The 13,764-nt window shown below is 44.8% G+C and overlaps 1 protein-coding gene across 2 annotated transcripts in view; it reads right to left on the minus strand.

Annotated features, from left to right (window-relative positions):
- Nucleotides 1-13,764, minus strand: part of RERE (arginine-glutamic acid dipeptide repeats) — a 136,978-nt gene that overhangs the window by 93,631 nt on the left and 29,583 nt on the right. The gene's annotated exons all lie outside the window — the stretch shown is intronic.

Raw genomic sequence — 13,764 nt, forward strand, 5'->3', positions numbered from 1 at the left:
GGAATCATGGCACAGATCCAGCAGGACATGCAATGAGCAGCTCTGAGAGGGATCTCCACGTCCCCAGGAGCTTCCCTTGCCTCAGGCACGCTGCAGCTCTAAGGCAAAGTTCCACAAACCCAGCACGTTCTGACAAAAGCTGACATGGAACAAGTGTCACCCAACAGCCCTTCCTTCTCTCCAGTGCCACTCACCTTGAACACAGCCTCATCCAGGGTTTTAAAGGAGAAAAAGAACACTATTCATTTCAGGTAATGTCTGTGAGAGATGGCTGTATTTAAAATAAACTGTACTGTTTATTCCATCAGCTTTCCCAGAAACAAAGCTGCTCGCTGTGCTGAGAACCAGCAAGTCACCTGTTTTCATTTAAGTGAAATACACTCAAGCTCAAAATACCCTTAAAATTTCACTGCGATCCTAAATGACAAAAGATAATTTCATCTTGTTAAAAAAAAAAGCAGTTATGCTTAAAAACTGACTGGCTTAAAATAAAACTATGATAAGATCTTCCATGAAGGTTATGGGTCATTGCTTACTACCTCATTTAATCCCTTTGTGGTCTCTTTCTGCTCCATTTCCTTTTTTCCCATCCAGGTTTCCTGGGTTTATTTTCCCACCCAATCTCCATGTTATGTGGAATTCCAGGTGAAGGTGCTGCTGCTCAAGGCTATTCCACTGCCCCCAGCTGGGCAGGGAAATCCTATTTCACAATAAATTCACAAATGTATTTATATAAACTGCCAGACCCCAGTGAACATCGCTGCTGCTCCTGCACAAATATCCCAAAACGAGATGCACACCCAGAGTCATTAATGGCTCTCATTAAAATCTGCTTTTGGTCACAGCAGCCCTGCTCAGGTTTTCTGTCCCTCCCAGCCCCACTCTGATCACAGATTTTGCCTTTCCACAGAGACAGATTTGGGGGAAGCTGCTGACCCAGAACTGACAGGGACCCTCCCGAGCATCTCCTGCTCAGCACCAGCAGCCAGCACCACCTAATGGGATCACAAATGCATTTAACTGATCATTGAATGGATGCTCCAGTAATTAAATCCCATTAAGGTTTTTTTAGCATTATGCCAAAGAAGTGCAACACTGAAATGAAGATTCCATTCGGGCCCCGCCTGACATTTGCCATTAAATGTCATTTATAGCACATAGCTCTGATCTAATTGCAGAGCAGCACCAGCCACAGTATTTATCACTTCTATTAAAACAAGCAGAGCTCAGCAGTGGGGCTATTCGAAGCCATCATACACAGTTTAAATAGATTTCTCACCTTTTAAATATCAAGAGGCCACATTTTCTTTACCATCTCACTGAGGGCTTTACCTTTGAACAAAGACACACCAAGAGCTGGAGGATAAAACAATCAGGAGACAGTTTGCTCTGCAAACCCAGCCTGGAGTTTGAACAGTCACTGCCTGCTAAAATATCACCTCATGGGCAGGGGAATTCTGTAACAGGAAAAATTAAAATCCCTTTGCCAGTAGGCTGGGGCTGGAAATTCCGTAAAGAAAATGCACTGATCAGCCAGATCCTGTGACTTGGCTGTTTCACCACAAAAGCAAACGCTGCTCCTGCGAGGAAACAAAGTGTGTTTGGAAAATAAATGCCTGGAAAGTGAACGTTTCCTTGAGCAGCTCCCCAGAGGATGCAATTTCCTTAGCAAATGGTCACCGAGTGAAATGTTTACATCTTCTCAGAAACTGCCCCAACGTGTGTTATTGACCAGCTGATGCTTCAGAGCAGAGCAGAATCAGCTTTTCCCCCAGAATTCACACAGGGGCTGAGCAGGGGCTGTCAGCAGGGCCAGACACAGCCTCAGCAAAAACCCTGCCAGTAATTAATGGGCAACACCCAGAGCAGCAATCTTCAAAAATGTCAATTTGCAGAAGACGGGGCTGTATCTCACCACACAGGGAATTTCTAATGCAGATTGGTGCTGGCTGCCCTGGTATCAATAGCTAAATTAGCAACACCCAGCTCTGGAGTTTTTCTTTGTATTTATATGTAAATCAGTACTAAATAAACATACCCCAAACCAGCTCCACAGGCTGCAATCTAATCTAAACTGAAAGGCTGGAAAGATGCCCTCCATTCATCTGGAAACAGACAGATATTGAAAACACTAAAATCAGAAATAACTACACTGAGAATAAACAGGATGCATTTACCTGCTAGAAGAGAAAAAAACCTCAAAGGAAAGGTTGGGAGAGAGATACAAAGAAAAAACCCACTTGGGTTTTTCTTGGGTGCTGGAAGTGTGAACGTACAGACAACTGAGATGGTCCACAAGAAAAGCAGTTCTGAAATAAAGAAATGTGGTTTTTAAACCTCTATCACATCCCTTGGCCACCATGTGCACTCTGGTTTGAACTGCAGTGAACACAGCCAGCCAAGCTAGCACACAATTCCAAAGTTAATCATTTGTCTTGGGCCATATAATCACCACAGCATTACAACTTCAACAAATGAAGCCACTAATAACTTCTATTAAAGAAGTCAAGGTGTTAATTCACTCCCAGTCCAGCAGCAGAGACCAAAGCAGCAGCAAGCACTCAGTCCTCGTGCAGAACTCAAATTAATTTCCTCTATTACTGGAGGCACTGGATGGAACCCATCAGTGCCAGGAACTGACTCTGGAATGCTCCTGCAATGGGAGCGAGGGTGATGCCTCTCCCCTGGCCTGGCACAAGGATTTACCCCAAGGGAATCAGCAGAGCCAGTTCTCACTGCACACAGGAGCATTCTGTGTGCCACCATCAGCCACAAACACAGAAACTGGCAGGGAACCTGACAAAACAGAAAAATGACTGAAAGTTATTCAGGGAATTTGTATAAAACTTGGCTTGACCGGTCTAGAGAGCACTCATGATTTCCATCAGCTTCCTTTTACCAAAGACAATCTTCTCAGAATTGAAGTTTTAACTTGAATTTGAACCAACAACTTGAAGTTGGTTTTAACATTTCCATGAACTTGGTTCTTCAAACTGCTGAGCAGGAGCCTGTCCTTGGGAGAATGGAGTGTTAGAGATGATGGATGAGGAGCTGTCTCCCTGTAGCACACAAGTTAAGGGGTGAAGCCTGTTCAGATCAGTTCCCAAGCCTGTGTTTCAGCTGTCTGTGCACTTTCTGCAGCTCTGGCTGTGCCATCTCCCTGGGAACAGAAAGGCCTGGAGCTCCCTGAGCGTTCCCTACCTTGGAAAAGTGAAATAAAATATTCATGCACTGGCACAAGCATCACTGACAAATCCAAAGGCATTTCCCAGCACTTGAACTGGTGTAAACTGCAGCACTCGTCCTACAAGTGCTTCCCAACGAGCACATGATAAATTAATCTGTAATATAACGCAGTATTAGCTCAAATTTCAATATTTACTGTGCCTGTTTCAAACGCAGCCATGCTCCAGATGTGCTCCCAGCTGTTTGTTTTCCTGGCCCAATGTCTTTAGTAACAAACAGCCCCTTGGTTTAATCACCTCCAGATCAGAGATTTGTGAGGATATTTCACCACAGTTAATGGAATTTTGCACTTCAGAGAGTGAAGTTTTCAAACTCCGAGTTCAGCAGTGACTTGTGAGGGTGCAGCAAAGCCCACGAAGCCACAGCTGAACTCAGGATGAAGATTTCAGGTGTTTCCTCACAAACCTGCCCCAGCTGAGGGAGGGGAGCTGTAAATCCAGGCTGGTGAGCATCACCCAGAGCCCAGCCAGGGACAGGGAACTCCTGGCTCTGGGAGCTGTCCTGGAACACCAACAGGGGAAGCACCACAACACCTCAGAACGGGAAATCTGGCACCAAATGGCAGCTCCCCTCTTGGAAAACACCTTTGTCAACCTCCTCAGGCACAGACACCGCAAAAAGCATCCCAGGGAACACCTTCCTGCAGATTCCCTGCAGCCCTGTCTGATATTCCACATCCTGCAGCTTCTGCCTCGCAGGGTCCTGCGGTTCACACATATCAAAGCACCCAATTGCCTTTTCTTCCTCTGCCTTTTTTTTTATTTTTAAAACACCAGGAATATGAAAGCACACGCTGAAGCTGGTCCTTGTTAGCAGACCCATTTTCATCTCTTTAAACTCAAAGAGAGCAATTCCCTTGAAAACTGTCACAGCATTTTCCCAATCCATAAAGAGGAAGTTCAACAGCCTCAGGTCACTAATCGCAACGACGGGAGACACAGAGCATAAATTATGTCTTTCTATTCCACAGCAGTGAAACATATATATTCTTTTATCTCACTTATTTGATTCTCTCTATAAACTGAACCTTTTAGACGTGTTTGTAGTCTAAAAATGATGTTTTACAAATAAAAGGGAAGCACTTTGCTGTTTACACAGCGTTCCTTCCATGGGGTATATTAATATCACATCCAGGGGGATGGACAAGAATTGCTTTACACAACAACCTAACTTGGGTGTTTTCCCAAAAGAAAAACTTTATTTGAAGTTTAAGAGTTGCCCAGCACGAGTTTGTAGGTTTTAATAATTTTGCATCACTTTTAACCTTAAAATGTGCCAACAAACAAGTGAAGGGAATATGATTGAAAATGCCCCAGAAGTTCTGCTTAGAAAGCAGAGCAGGATGCTTTCGTGCTACTAATTTAATTAAAGAGTTCTTTTCCTTTCAAATACCCTCTAATGGCCCAAAACGAACCAATGCTGCTTTAAAAATCAATCACTTTCATCAAAATTACAGCTCCAAATTCTCCATGGATTAGTGTTCAGTGACTGCAGTGTCAAAAATGCAGATCCATCACATCCCTGGCTGCGAGTGCTGGCCTGGGAGGTGACACCAGGTCCTGCAGGGGACAAAACCCAGCCTGAGAGCATCTGAAGCTCTGTTAGACACAAGGTGGAGCTGACTTGAAGCGTTTTCCTGAGGCTCCATCAGTCCCTGCTGAATAAAAGGGAGATTTTCTGCCTTTCCTGCCACTCAGGCACAGAACAGGTATTGAAAAAAAGAGCTTTTCCCTTTCCTGCCACTCAGGCACAGAACAGGTATCCAAAAAAAAGGAGATTTTCCCTTTCCTGCCACTCAGGCACAGAACAGGTATCCAAAAAAAGAAGATTTTGCCTTTCCTGCCACTCAGGCACAGAAGAGGTGTTCAGAGAGCATCCACAGGCTTTCCCCGTCCTGTGCCAGCTCCTCAGTCCCTCTCAGCCTCCTGGAGACCTTTCCCAGTATTTTATAATCTCACACAAATGAACCCCTCCTGGCACAGAGCTGCCAAAGCTCCCCCCGCAGTCAATCCTCACCTGCTCTGCTCAGGTCACACTGACACTGATCCTGACCTGAGCTTTGGGGGTCCCACACCCCCAGAGCCTGCCACAAGAGCATGGACAGCATCACCCCCACCTTAAAGAGCAATTCCAAGCACATCCCTGAGGGACAGGACACACGCTGGGATTCAGTGGCCGCAGGGACATTTCGCTTTCCTCAAGGAAACCTTTCCAAAAGCAGGAAAACAAATTTCTTTAATGAATTATCTTCAGCAGCTCACAAAGCGTAACAACGTGTCTTTGGAGGCTGAGCAGAGACACAGAAATCTGACAGTGCTCAAGTACCCCCAAATGACCAGAGAGAAAATTTCGACTTCAATAATCCTAAAGGTCAGAAGCATTATTAAACATGACAGATGCTCTCACTATTCAACACCAGAGGACATGGCTAAATTTATTCTAACTCCATTTTCTCTTGCTACATAAAACCCAGCTAATGTACAATTTGGTACTTTTTTTTCTCTAAAAGCTAGAGATAACATTTTTTTTCTCCATATTTTCCAGCTGGCACACGATGATTTATTTAGCACTCAATTATCTCAGCACAGGTGTAGGAAACAGGTTTACTTCGGGTAAAGGGGGAGGAAACAGGGCAGGAGAAAGGTAAAATAAAAAGCTAAAGGTGGTGAAGACCACGCTGCCATGATAAAGGGCTTAACAAAACCATAAATAACAGCCCAGGAGCCTTTCCTGGGGGGGAATAATCCCCCACAGCCTCCAATGCCCCAGGGCCAACAAACCAGCCATGAAAATTCCAACTGCTGGATGCCAAGTGGGGCAAAAACAAATAGGGCAATCACATTTAAAAGGGAAAAAAAAACCCAAAACAAACCCTGTGTGGATTACTCTGAAGGTTTGGGGTTTTTTTTTTTTTTCTTTGTTTTGGTGTTTTATATGTTTGTTTGGGGTTTTTTTATGTAGCCCCCATGTTGTAAGGTCTGGATTGCAATAAGATCCAGGCCATATGGAAGGAATGGAGGCAGAGCTGGATTCCAGCCCTAAAAAACACACATATAGCTTTAACTTCCAGCTGTTTAATCCTCACTCTGAACAATGCTGCCATCTGCTTTAAACCTCCAAATATGAACACTCTGCCTCTCCAAAAGACCATGATGTAATTGTGACATAACATTGCAGCTCTGCAGGAATTAATTCAGTTGCATTGGGGCATTACACTATCAAGGCTACTCAGAAAAATAACCCCAAAATCCCATTAAAATGTTAAACATTGGTTAATTGACAAAATTATGGCACTGATGAAATTATAGATCTCAGCCAGGTCTGAACACAGCATTTCCACACAGCCCTGAGCACCTTGGGAATGCAAAATATGCTGGTTTAGCTGTCTGAGAATGGATGGTTCCTGCTCCTTCCTTCCTTTAGAAGATGTACAACAAAATAAAAAGAATGTTGCTCTATATTTCAGCCGAGTCCAGTGAAACTCCAGTACCCATAAATCCACAGAGCAGCCTCATGGCTCTTCCCTCAATTCTGAGCCTCACCTGAGAGACACTGCAAATCCCCTGCTAATTTAACAGCCTGAAAGCAGCACTTAGAGAACAGTCTGCCATACAAAAAGAATTTATTTTTACACAGATGTGACAAGCCCAGACCTCACTGTGCAGCACAGCTTAGGATCTGTGTGAGAATTCAAAGTGGCATCTGGGTAATAGCAACCAGGAAAAAAAAAAATACACAGAGCAGCATTGTAAAAAGGAGAGGAATTATCAAAATGGATTCATATGCATCTGGAATTATTTTAATACAAAACACCCAGCAAATCTCCCTGCGCTGACAAATCACCAGCTGAGGTAAATCCCAGATAATGAAACATTGTAAGGAAGGCTCTATTTAATAATTTAGCCCCTGTCAAGGAGTTTGTATTGATTCTTGTTTTCAGTAGGGAGAGAATGTTATCTGCAGCCTCACGGCTCAGTGACAGCATCAGTGGATTTAATCACGGTGCAGCCCCTGCCACGCCATCCTTAAAGTGTCACCTCTGATTGTCCATCCCTGCTGCCACTGCCCACCCCACACTGCAGCCACAGCACCACTCCAATCTGCTGCACATTACACATAAAAGCCAATCTCATTTGCAGGCTAAATTTTTTATTTTAAATAATTCAGTGTTCCTTCAAACGTCTCATTCATCTGGCTCTCATTAGAAGGCTGCTCTGTCCCTTAATGGCAAACTGAGCCGAGGCAGAGCCACAATTCCAGAGCCCTGCAATCTCCTGCCTTGCCTGGGAAGGACCTTCCAGCCCATCCAGCTCCACCCCTGCCACTGCTCCAGCCTCCTCCAAGCTCTGTCCAACCTCGCTTTCAAAAGCTTTAGCAGCGAATTGGAGGAAGAAGAAAAATCCTTTTTGCCTTTTCTTGGCTGTAAAAGGAGAGATGAATCTGGAGAAGCAGGAAAAAAAAAAAATAATCTGTATTAATCAGCATTTTTTCCACACCAAAAAGGAAAGGTCACGCTGCCTCGGAACTGGCCAGGAAAAATTTGCCACAAATTAATTCAGCTGCAGTTCAGGAACAGAACATCAATTCATCTGCAAACAGAATGAGGCTTTTAAATACATAAATGCTTGTGGCTACAGAAACCTCACCCAGATATTTGCATGCACAAACCCCAGCTCCTGTAACAGTGCAGGGAATAACAGATGTAAATTTAACATGTTTGCTAAAATGCAAGGCCAGATGCAGGAAGAATGCAAAGGAGAGGAAGCATGAACTGCATAATTTAGAAAAACAGGTTTCTTTTGATTTTTTCCCCTCCTTTACTCCAGGTGAGATGCAATACTTTCCATTTTATAATCCTCTGGATCAGAGCAAAGCGATCCCGGAGGCCCACGCAGCCAAGGTCATCATACACAGATTTTCTATTACAGGGCACTAGCAGCATTTCACAACTGTCTTTTTATGCACTTCTGCCTTTCCATCCAGACTATAAATTGTTACAAGGCCCTGGGGCAATCCAGCTGTATACTCCATTCAAATCAGGCTTCAAGGAGAAAGCTCCACAGTCAAGATGCTTCAATCAAGTAAACACACAGGCACAAAGGGCAACTGCATCACAATTAATAACATTTCCTTTTGTATGGCAAATTCAGCGTTTTTCTGGTGTAAAGTTTCCCTCTGATGCTCCGATTCGGAGTGTGGCCATTAGCATTTTAAATGTGACATCAAATTAAGGCAGGATATGAGAAAGCACAAACACTGCTGAAATCCATCTGCTGCTCGGGCTCGGGGTCCCTCTGGAGCACAGGAAAACCTTCAAAAGCCAATTTGGACTCGTTTATCCCACTGGAAACCCGCAGCAGGGAAGGAGAGAGAGGGCAGGTCTGCAGCTCTGGGTGTGTGAAGGGGCAGCTCAGCAGCTCCTCACCCTCCTCATCCTCACCCTCCTCATCCTCACCCTCCTCATCCTCACCCTCCTCATCCTCACCCTCCTCATCCTCACCCGCTCCGCTCTGCTCTCCCTTCGCTCTCGCTGTCCCAGAGGAAAATGTGGATCAGGCTCTCGGATCAGAGCCCCAGTGCTCCTCTGCTCTCCCCCAGAGCTGAGCTGGAGCTGCCTGGGCTCCAGCAGATCCAGCCCAGCTCCCGGGCCAGGCTCCAGGAGCGTTTCCCAAGCAGCACATCCCACCCTGGCACCAGCTCAGGACCCCAAACACCTCCTCCCCAAACACCCCAGCTCACTCAGCTTCCCCTGTGTCATCTCTGCAGGCACATAAAGCCCTTTCCCACAGACATGGCTCTGCACTACTTTTGATATTTAAATTGAGCCTTAATCAAAGCTGGATACGCATGGGTTTAGAGGCACTACATAATTAATATATTCCTATCTGAAATGTAATTACCGCTGTTGCATCATATATTTAAAGCCAACAGCTGGCTATTTAAGGTGAGGAAGACACTTCAATTGGGATAAAACAATCCTGTAACCAACACTGGAGGGTTTTATTTTGCTCACAACCACTTTTGAGGAGGCAGCTTCACCAGGGACACCCCAAGAGCTTGGGACAAAACTCCCCTGGCTGAGCTCTCTGCAGAGGTTCTGATGGATCCACAAGGATATTCCTGCTGGATTTCCCATCACAGGGTGTCGGAGCTCTCCCTAAAGCAGATTAATTTATACACCTGGGGGTGGGGGGTTATAAAATGTCCCTTAACCCACTGGATGCACACAGAAACTGAATTTCTGCACATTTATTGACTTTTTCCTCACACGAGTCACCCAGCTAAGTTTTAATTGTGTGTTTTCATCAGCCAGAAGTAATCACAATCAACATTTTAATTAAGATAATGAACAGAATTTTAGGACTTGTTAACCACAAACAAAGAGATAAAAGGAAATTTCACTGTTTATAATTCTTTGTATTACAATCAATGTAAACTACAAAAGAAACACATTAAATATTTCTATTTAATAAAAAACCCTTTAGCTCTGAAGCCATACCCTCAGCCTGAAGAAAATACAAATCTATTTCTTCAAATGGCCTGGTCTGAAATTCAGTGAGAATTTCCATTTCCAAAAGACAGCACTCTTCAATTAAAAGAGAATTTTACAAAAAAGAACTTGTTTCCTTTTGGGGGGCAGTGGGTGGAAGGAAGCAGCAGAAAGTGCTGGGGTGTGAATGACAAACAGGACTGGCTGAGCAGACCCTTTGCCATTTCCTCCACAAATTCCAGATACAGTTCTTGTGCCAGAAACTCAGGAGATCAAAGTGATTTTGGCCAGGTTTGATTAATTCTTAGCAGAGCTCAGGCTGCAGCTCAGAGCCCACAATAACAGGATAAGCAACTGCAGCCAGGCTGAAGGACATGAAATGAGTGAAGATTGGATCAATTCGGGAAAAATTAACACTGGGGGGGAGTGAAGCAACATTTGATTTCCAGCTCCTCTTTCCAGAGCTGCAGACAATTCCCAGTTCACTTCCCCTCCTCTGCCAACTAAAACATGGCTCAGTCAGCCCTGCTCTGCTGCCTGTGCTTTGATCAAGGTATTTGTAGCACCAAAGAGTGTTTAAGGAATACTTCGTCAAGCCTGTAGATTTTTAAAATGTTTGACTCGTGCCAAATTAAAATGAACGAGAAGTATGCTTCCCTAACTTCCTGATGAATAGGAAATGTGGATTTCTGACAGCAGCAGGCTGCTGTGGGAACAACTGCATTGTTAAAAATGCACCGGTGCTATTGCAGGATGAAGGGAAAAGCAGCAGATTGACATCCAGGAGACAATTCCTGATGTAAACAACCTCAACGTTTTCTCACAGAAAAAAAATAATCAGAGAAACTTCTGTTTTTTTAATGCACCGAAGCATTAACTGCTTCCATTTTATTGACTTGCCTGTGTAATTTAAACCCCAAGCTGTAAGATTGTTCTGGAACAAAAAAAGCCACAGTAAGCAAAGCCTGAATCCCATGTTAATGATCCCACTTTTACCATTCTGTGAAACACCACTTTCCTCCTTAAAGCTGTTCAAAGGCAATGCCAGGAAAGCATTAAAGCCAAACTGCTCTGCCCCTTTTCAGGCTTTCTCCACTCCCAGCTTCCCTACCAAATTCTGCTGTTTCCTTTTCAAAGTACCTGAGATTGCAGGCAGGACAGCACAGGGTTAAACTGGGGAAGGGGGTGCCCCCCAAGGAAAAAACAAGGTTAGAAAAGTTGCTTTAAAACCAATCATGACCTTGCATAATCCAGATTTCCAGGAGACCACTTGAACCCAAGCACTGGCTCGGGACAGAGAGCAAATATTGAGTATCAGCAACGAAGGAGAAGGAGCTGATAACCAATAAAAACATGTAAGGCAATAGAGCAAACTCAGATTTAATCATTGCTTCACCACAGTTTGTTCCTAATCAAAGTCCTTAAGAATAATCTGGTCTTGAATCCTGAAAGAGGATAGCATTAATCCAAAGAAAATGAATTAACACCAAAAAGATTAATAAAATGTTCTGAGACGCAGACATCACAAAATAACCCAATCAGTAGGACAAAAAATCACCTAGTCCCTTTTTTAAAAACAGACAACTAACTCCTACTCTTCTGAGAGACAACAGCAATTTCACTTTTAAAATGTTTTAAGTTCAATAATTCAAACTGGTGAAGCAAACAGAGAAAAGCATTTATGGATATCACACCTCCTCACCTGACCTGCCACCCATTGTTCTCCAGGAGGAGAAGAAAAAGCAGCTGCACTTTTAACAGCCAACACTCAAACCCTGCAGTGATGGAGGGCAAAAATAAACCAGTGCATTCCCAGAGAACTCCTCAGAGTTCTGCAAAATTCCAAACAAAACACCACAACCAATAAAACAGTGTTTCAGTTACTGGAACATTACTCTGTTTTTTACATCTTTGATTCCTCCCTTCCCAACAGAGCTGCACTGGGGAGGAACAGTGACCCAAGGGCATCCTGCTTTTCCAGAGGAGCAAACCCAGAGGTGGCACAGAGCTGGGGGCAGGCAGCTGATCCTTCCAGAACCTGCTGCTCCCTCCCAGCACCACTCACCTTCCCTGTCCCTTCTCTGGGCAGGACAGGATGCACAGGAACCACTGCCCATGGCCATCTCCCAGCTCTGTCCCCCCAGAGCTGCTGCTCCCCTCCAGCACTCAGGGTTTACCCCAGCAGGCTCTGGGAGCCTCACACTGCTCCCAAATCCAGCTTCTCCCAAGTGCTCTTCCAGCTGCAGCATCACTCAGTGCATCTCTCAACCCACATGGCAGAGCAGCTCTCCTGTCACACCCTCAGTGCTGCTGCCCTTCAGCTCCTTCCCCAAAACCCCTGAGACCATGGACACCTTCTGGAAGTGATTTGGGGGATGTTACTGATCCTGCAGGGAGTTCTGGAGCAGTGGCAGAGCACAAAGGACACAACTCAAGTGCCCCTAAGACATCGATCATATTTCACTTCTCAGTTCCACTAAGGTATTTCCATGTACCTCTGAAAGCTTGGAGGGATCTGGGACCACAAAAATGGTAAAAACGAGAGGATAAAATGTTATCCACAGCTGTTTTCAACACAGTTAAACTAGATTGATCAAATAATTTAACAGCTCCTCACGTGGCCTCCCTTAAGGCATCATTTGCTTTTTTTGACTGAGAAAACAAACCCAGAGAGCTCCTGCAGCTGCCCTTGGAGCTTGGGAACCACCTCTGGTGCTCTGCCTGCCCTGCTCAGCTCATCCCAACACAGCCCAGGGGGAAGGACCAACCTCTGCCTCACCTGGGGCCACAGAGCAGCAAGGGCAGGATGGCACAGAGACATTTCCCAGGAAAACCAGCAGCGAGCAAAGCTCCCTCATGAGGAGGACTTGCAACTGCTCTCCAGGAAAGGAAAAGAGCTGCTCCTCTCATATAATTTTTAATAGGACTGATTCATCCTAATGTCAAGAGAAAGCTGTGATGGAAGGATGAAGTGATGCATCACAGAACAGCACTTCACCTGCCAGGAGAGCTGAGCCACAAGTGCTGCTTTCTCCAAGTCACCAGGCTGAGGAAGCACCAAGCTGCTCTGAAATGATATGTAATGTCATGGAAATGATATTTAACACCTGCTGCTGCAGCACTGGCACTCCTCAGGCACTCCAGAGATCCACAATGCCAAAGCAGACAAACTGCCAGACTTCTCAGAACCAGATCCTAGCTCAGCAATAAATATAAAATCACCCAGTGTGATTTCAGATCTTACTGGAAACAGCAAATGAAGCCCCAGTTCATTTGAAGACCTGAACTCTGTATTTTAGTCCCAGCCCAGAACAGCCCCCAGCCCCTCTCAGCTGCAGGACGATGCTCGAGTGCATCACAGCATCGCCTGTGTCACGTTTAACACCCTCTCCTCTGTTTGAAAATACCAGTTTATGTTCCTGTTTTTATCAGTAAAACACCCTCATCAATTCCTGTACCCACAGTGCACCTAGAACCGGGGGAAGCATAAGGTAAGGCTCACACACTCAGCCAAAAACTTTTATTTTGTGACAACCAACATGCTAATGGATTTAATTAGTAGGCGACATTTCAAAGCTGTTGACTTTAACTTTGCTGCTTCACTTGACATATTTAGCTGAAGGCAAAACAAGGCTGCTTTCCTGTTGGTATCTCACACTGGAAGAGAAACCAAGTGTCCTTTCCACTGCTCATCCTCCCTTTCCCCCAACAGGAAAATCAACAGCCACACACACACTGGGGATTTATTTTCTGCTGGTATAATCAGCATCAAGCGGTTTTTGGTTTTGTCATTTATACAAGTTCCTTTTATGCATTATGTCAGTAAGAAAAATTAAATTAACAGAGAAATTCGAGAACTCTGAGCAGGCAAAAGGAAACAGAGAACAGAGACACTGTTTCCATGTCAAAAATTATGCACAATTGCCAGCAGCTCTCATGCCAAATCCCCACACTCCCCTGGAGCTCAAAGAATAACTGGGGAGGGAGGGAAAGAATGGGAGGGAAGGGAAAGGGGAAAGGGGAAAGGG

The sequence above is a fragment of the Parus major genome, chromosome 21, assembly GCF_001522545.3.
Source record: "Parus major isolate Abel chromosome 21, Parus_major1.1, whole genome shotgun sequence".
In the NCBI taxonomy this organism is placed as follows: domain Eukaryota; kingdom Metazoa; phylum Chordata; class Aves; order Passeriformes; family Paridae; genus Parus; species Parus major.